This window comes from Macaca mulatta, chromosome 3, assembly GCF_049350105.2.
Source record: "Macaca mulatta isolate MMU2019108-1 chromosome 3, T2T-MMU8v2.0, whole genome shotgun sequence".
NCBI lineage: Eukaryota > Metazoa > Chordata > Mammalia > Primates > Cercopithecidae > Macaca > Macaca mulatta.
In genome coordinates, this window is record NC_133408.1 from 84,600,075 (window position 1) to 84,606,518 (window position 6,444).

Below are 6,444 nucleotides of genomic sequence, written 5' to 3' on the forward strand. Positions count from 1 at the left end.
GATTCAACTATTTGTTTCATCATGTACCTCTCCACCCCTATTGACTTCCTCTGTAATCTGCAGTGGGATTTTTTTATTGACTCCTTTTATTGACCAGTATTTTATTTTTCTTCTGCAAAATGTGCTAACTCATGCCAATTACCCACAGCTCTAGGACGGCACACCCACTTTTTTTCCCACCACCTGGGTGATAGACTTACCAAGAGTCAGGGTAGTGAATGGACTACCCTGAGTGGAATTGCATCCCCCCAAAAAAGATACATTGAAGTCCTAACATTTAGTTCCTCAGAATGTGACTGTTTGTGGAGATAGGGTTGTTACAGAGGTAATCAAGTTAAAATGAGGTTATTAGGGGAGTCCTATCTAGTATGACTGATGTCCTTATGAGAAGAGGAAAGTTGGATGCACAGATGCGTATTAGTCAGGATTCTCTAGAGGAACAGACCTAATAGGATATATATAGGAGTTTATTAAGGAGTATTGACTTACATGATTACAAGTTCCCACAATATGTACTATCTGCAAGCTGAGGAGCAAGGAAACCAGTCAGAGTCCCAAAGCTGAAGAACTTGGAGTCCAGTGTTCCAGGTCAGGAAGCATCCAGCGCAGGAGAAAGATGTAGTCTGGGAGGCTAGGCCAGTCTAGTCTTTCCATGTTCCTCTGCCTGCTTTCATTCTGGCTCCACAGGTGGGTGATTAGATTGTGCTCACCCAGATTGAGGGAGGGTCTCCCTTTTCCAGTCCACTGACTCAAATGTTAATCTCCTTTGGCAACATGCTTACAGACATACTCAGGAACAGTACTTTGCATCTTTCAATCTAATCAAGTTGACAATATTAACCGTCACAGACACCCACACAAAGAAAATGGCCACATGAAGACAGAGAAATGGACTGATGCATCTACAAGTCAAGGAGTGCCAAAGACTGCCAGCAAACAACTTAAAGACAAGGAGAAGTAGCGAAAGAGCCTTCCCCTCCAGGTTGCAGATGAAACACAACCCTGCTGACAAGACTTCCGGCCTCCAGAGCTGAGACAATACATTTGTGTTGCTTTAAGCCACCTAGTTTGTGGAACTTTGTTGGGTGGCCCTACAAACTAATGCAGCCTATGTATGCCAATGCCAGTTATGTTTTTTATTGTAATTATGTGATTTAGGTAAATATATAAGCTCATGAATTAATTTAAAAAGAAGTTGTTCCTAAGAAAATTAAGTTGAATGCTTTGGAAAGACTTGATAGAAGAGGATCATTTAAAAAACTGCTATTGGATTAGAAGCGGGAAAGCAACTGTAAAATGCTGGAAGGAAAAAATATAAGGTTCTGCACTCAAAGTACTCTGAAAATATTTTAAAGTTCTCCTTTAAATAAATATTAGAAATCTTTGATGATGCTTGTTGTGGGTCATGCAGAAATGATGATATGAAATTCTAGGCCAGGTGCCGTGGCTCATGCCTGTAATCCCAGGACTTAGTGGGAGGCCGAGACAGATGGATTGCTTGAGTCCAGGAGTTCAAGACCAGCTTGGGCAACATAGCAAGACCTTGTCTCTACAAAAAATACAAAAATTAGCCAGGTGTGGTAGTGCATGTCTGTAGTCCCAGCTATTTGGGAGGCTGAGATGGGAGGATAGCTTGAGCCTGGGATGTCGAGGCTGCGGTGAGCTGTGATCATGCCACTCCACTCCAGCCTGGGTGACAGAGTGAGAACCTCTCACCCACCCACCCGCCCACACACACACACACACACACACACACACACACACGCCAACCTCTAATCATCAGTTACATATTCAAATAAATGCTTTGAATCTATGGAAAAGATTGACAATCAAATATATATTTATGTGTTTTAGTTTAAATTATGTGAGGTATGTGTGTGTCATTTTGAAAATTTTATTTTAATAAAAAAAATAGAGACAGGGTCTCACTATGTTGCCCAGGTTGGTCTTGAACTCCTGGGCTCAAGCGGTCTTCTTGCCTCAGCCTCCCAGGGTGCAGGGATTACAGGCATGAGTCACTGCGCTCAGTGTGTGTATAATTTTTTTATTTTGAGACAGATTCTCACTCTGTTGCCCAGGCTGGAGTGAAATGGCATGACTTCGGCTCACTGCAACTTCTGCCTCCCAGGTTCAAGCAATTCTCTTGCCTCAGCCTCCTGAGTAGCTGGGACTACAGGTGAACACCGCCACACCCGGCCTTTTTTTTTTTTTTTTTTTTGTATTTTAGTAGAGATGGGGTTTCACGTGTTGCCCAGGCTGGTCTCGAACTCCTGAGCTCAGGCAATCCACCCACCTCGGCCTCCTAAAGTGCTAGGATTAGAGATGTGAGCCACCACGCCCGGCCCGTGTAAGAATTTTAAAGTAATTCTTCATTTTGACTTTTGTGGTTAGCTGATCATCTATGTGCAGACTAAATGAGTAAGAGGGCCTCTGTTGTGTTGTTTTGGGGGTTTCAGAACTAGACATGAGTTTGAAAGTTCGTTCAAGGAGCTGTGCATATTATGCATGGTACTAAATTTTTCTAAGTTTCAATTTCCTCATTTGTATAAAATGGGAATAATACTTATGACCCACAAGTGTTGTGAAATTAAGTGACACAATGAACTTCAAGGGTCTAGTAGTATTAGAGGTTTTTCCACTTAAAGTCGGAGAAAACTCAATCTACCATGGCTTAAACAAAAAGGGAATAAATTGATTTGTGACAATAATGAAATTCTAAGGGAGCACTGGCTCCAGACACAGCTAGTCTAAGTCCTGCAAGTGACGTCCCAGAATCTGCTTTCTCTGTGTGCATCTGTCAACTACTCCTTGTTGGCTCAATCCTTGGACACAATCTCTCTGGCAAGGTGAGCATAGCAGGCATTTTTTCCCCCATATCTTCCTAAGTTCAAATTCAGTGGCAAAGAGTGCCTGCTGAAGCCCCTCTTGGAGCCCTGTAAAATGTTTTCTTGCGTCCCCTTCTGATATGGTTTGGATCTGTGTTCCCGCCCAAATATCATGTCGAATTGTAATCCCCTCCAGGTTGGAGGTGGGGCCTGGTAGGAGGCGATTAGATCATGGGGGCAGATTTTCCTCTTGGTGCTGGTAATGAGATCAGGTCGTTTAAAAGTGTGTGTCACCTCCCCCACCCCCGCTCTCTTGCTCCTGCTCTGGTGATGTAAGATGAGTCTGTTAATCCTTCCTCCATGATTATAAGTTTCATGAGGCCTTCCCAGAAGCCAAGCAGATGTCAGTGGCAGCGTCTGCTGCCATCACGCCAGCTGCAGCAGAGGCTGCACACTCCATGGGGCTGGTGGGAGCCTCGCCCCTTCTGAGTTGCGAAGGAAGCTCCCTGGGTCCCGCTGCAGCTGCTCAAACTGCAGCTGCAGACCCAGGCCTCCAGCTCTACCGAGCAGGATGGAGCCATGCCCTCCTGGGTGGGGCTGCAGCCGCCCAAACCTCGGCTGTGGATCCAAGCCTCCCTGTGCTCTTGGTGGGGACCGTGAGCAGGTAGGATCTGCCCTCTCGGGTGCAGATGCAGCCTCCCGACCACAATTGCAGACTTGGGCCTTCCACTCCAGGGAGCAGGCAGGAGCCGGGACAAACGGGACCCCCACCCCTTCCGAGTTGGTGGGGCAAGAGCTCCTGGGGTACAGCTGCGGACTCCGTCCCAGGCGCAGGACCCAGGCATCTCTGCACCGTGCATCCCTCACTTAAACCTTAAGTTTAAGTCTAGGAAGAGCCCCCCCAGCCTCCCTGCAGGCTGGGGGTGTCTGCTTCTGCTGCCTGGCCTCTCTCCTCTCCGGGACCTGCTCTGATCTTGGAGAGGGTGTGGGGCTGAGCCCCAGGGCCATGAATGGCAGTGGGAGGCAGACAGATTCCTGGGTGGAAGGGGGCAGGTCCCTGGTAAGGCCCCTCCTTCAGGCCAGGGAGGGTCTGAAGCCTGGTGGCGGGGCTGCCAGTCCTGCAGACTGGAGTGGGGACTAGGTGCCTCTTCCAGCCGCCCATGTCCACCCATGGACCAATCAGCATGCACGTCCTCCCCTCTGAGGTCCATAAAAGCCCTGGGTTCAGCCAGAGGAGGGCAGAGGGTGGGGAGTACAGAGAGAGTTGAAAGGAGAGGACGACCAGCTGCAGAGAGGAGCCACCCTCTCTGCTGAGAGCTTCAGGGACCTGCAGGTATGTCAGGACTACCAGCTGCAGAGAGGAGTGACCCTCTCCAGGGCCCCCTCTCTGCTGAGAACTGAATGCTCCATGGGATGACCTCCCTACAGAGAGGAGCTGTCCCCTGCCCGTCTCCTCTGAGCTGTTCTAACAGTTAATAAATCTCGTCTTCATCTTGTTTACCCTTCACTTATCTGCATATCTCATTCTTCCTGGATGTAGGACAAGAACTTGGACAAGAACTTGGGCAAAGGTGCCATCAGCCACAGAGGTTTCTGGCCGGGAAATTGACACCCCAAAGATCCCATAACACCAGCATCATGCTTCCTGTACAGCCTGTGGAACCATGAGCCAATTAAACCTCTGTTCTTTATAAATTATCCAGTCTCAGGTATTTCTTTATAGCAGTGCGGGAGAACAGACTAATACACCTTCATTCTGATTAGGCTACATAACTACCTCCAGGTTAATCAGTGTCCTAGAGGAAAGCATGATTTGATTTGGAGGGAGTAGGTCTCCACACAAAGCATGTGCACTGGGTGGGGCGAGGGAGTTCTCTCCAGAGAAACTGGAATGGTATTGAGAACAAGGGAAGTGGATTCTGGGTAGCTAAAAACACTGACTGTTCATACACTAGCTCTGAGGGTGATGTCTAGTAAGAAATCAGCATTAGCTGACTCCCTGCAGTGTCTTCCACCCCAAACCCTTAACTCCAGCTTCCCTTTTGGCTTTAGTGAGAGCACTGCCTTTGTTAGGAGAGATGTTCCTGGCATTCCCCCAACTCTGCTATTCCCTTTGGTTTTATTTTATTTTATTTTATTTTATTTTATTTTATTTTATTTTATTTTATTTGAGATGGAGTCTTGCTCTGTTGCCCAGGCTGGAGTGCAGTGGCATGATTTCGGCTCACTGCAACCTCTGCCTCCCAGGTTCAAGCAATTCTCCTGCCTCAGCCTCCCGAGTAGCTGGGGTTACAGGCACCTGCCACCACACCGGGGTAATTTTTGTATTTTTAGTAGAGGTGAGGTTTCACCACGTTGGCCAGGCTGGTTTCAAACTCCTGACCTCAGGTGATCTGCCTGCCTTGGCCTCCCAAAGTGCTAGGATTACAGGCGTGAGCCACTACACCCGGCCCCCTTTGGCTTTAAATACTCAGCTGTGAACCCAGCTCATCTGCCAGGCCAGAATGTGGTGAATCTCCCCGCCTCCAGTCCTGCTCTTCCAACTGCCTGGCGATGTCCTTGGCTATTAGGGCCATTATCAGCCCATCCCTCCCACCCACCACTCCAGTTCAGTTCAGTGCCTCCTTCAAGTTTCAAAGTTGCCTCTTAGTTTCAGGACATCAAGATGTGGTAAAGTATCAACTTCTTAGTGAATCTATACATTTAATGCTTATCCTTGTTTTTTTTTTTTTTTTTGTCTTTTCGAACTTAAATTTTAATTTTTGTCTAAGCCACATATGGAAACTTAGCCATGTCCTATTGTTTGCATTGGAAAACTTGACTTTGTCCACTTCTTTAAGTGTTTGTAGTGTAGTAGTTGTCCACCCAGTAAAGTTGGCTGTTCAATACAATACTGTGGTAAAAACAAGGAATCAACCCCAATATCTATTCTCCTGCTTTTGGTTCCCCAAATGTTGGCTGGACACAGGCTGCCCAGAATAGACCATGTTACACAGCCTCCTTTGCAGCAAAATATGGTTATGAGATTAAGTTCTAATTGAAAGTATGCAAACTGACGTGACTTGTCCAATTTCCAAGGCATTCCCTTAAAAGACAAGAGTGTTCCCTCAACTGCTCACATTTCCTTCCATTTTGGCTGGAATGTAGATCCAGTGGACATGGTGGCATGCTCTTTTGCCTTTGTGGAAGAGGGCGACACCCTAGAACAGGGAATGGCACATGTCTTCTATAAAGGGCCAGATGGTAAATATTTTCAGCTTTATGGGACACCCAGGCTCTGTCACAGCTGCTAACTCTGCTGTTGTAGGGGAAAGCAACCACAGACAATATGTAAACAATGGGCATGGCTGTGTTCTAGGAAAACTTTATTTACCAAAACAGGGAGTGGCTGAATTTTCTCTGTAGGCTACAGTTGACCGACCCCAAATCTAGAACACAATAAGGCAACAATATAAAAAAAAGTGGGGCCAGGTGCAGTGGCTCACGCCTGTAATCCTGGCGATTTGGGAGGCTGAGGTGGGTCGATCATGTGAGACCAGGAGTTGGAAACCAGCCTGGGCAATATGGCGAAACCCTGTCTCTATGAAAAAAATACAAACATTAGCTGGGTGTGGTGGTG

The 6,444-nt window shown here is 47.1% G+C and overlaps 1 long non-coding RNA gene across 1 annotated transcript; it reads left to right on the top strand.

Moving 5' to 3' along the window:
• Positions 1 to 2,273: 2,273 nt before the first annotated feature.
• Positions 2,274 to 4,523, top strand: LOC144339856 (uncharacterized). Its single transcript, XR_013415370.1, has 2 exons — positions 2,274 to 2,347; positions 4,366 to 4,523. It is a non-coding gene; the product is annotated as an uncharacterized LOC144339856 (long non-coding RNA).
• The last annotated feature ends 1,921 nt before the right edge of the window (positions 4,524 to 6,444 follow it).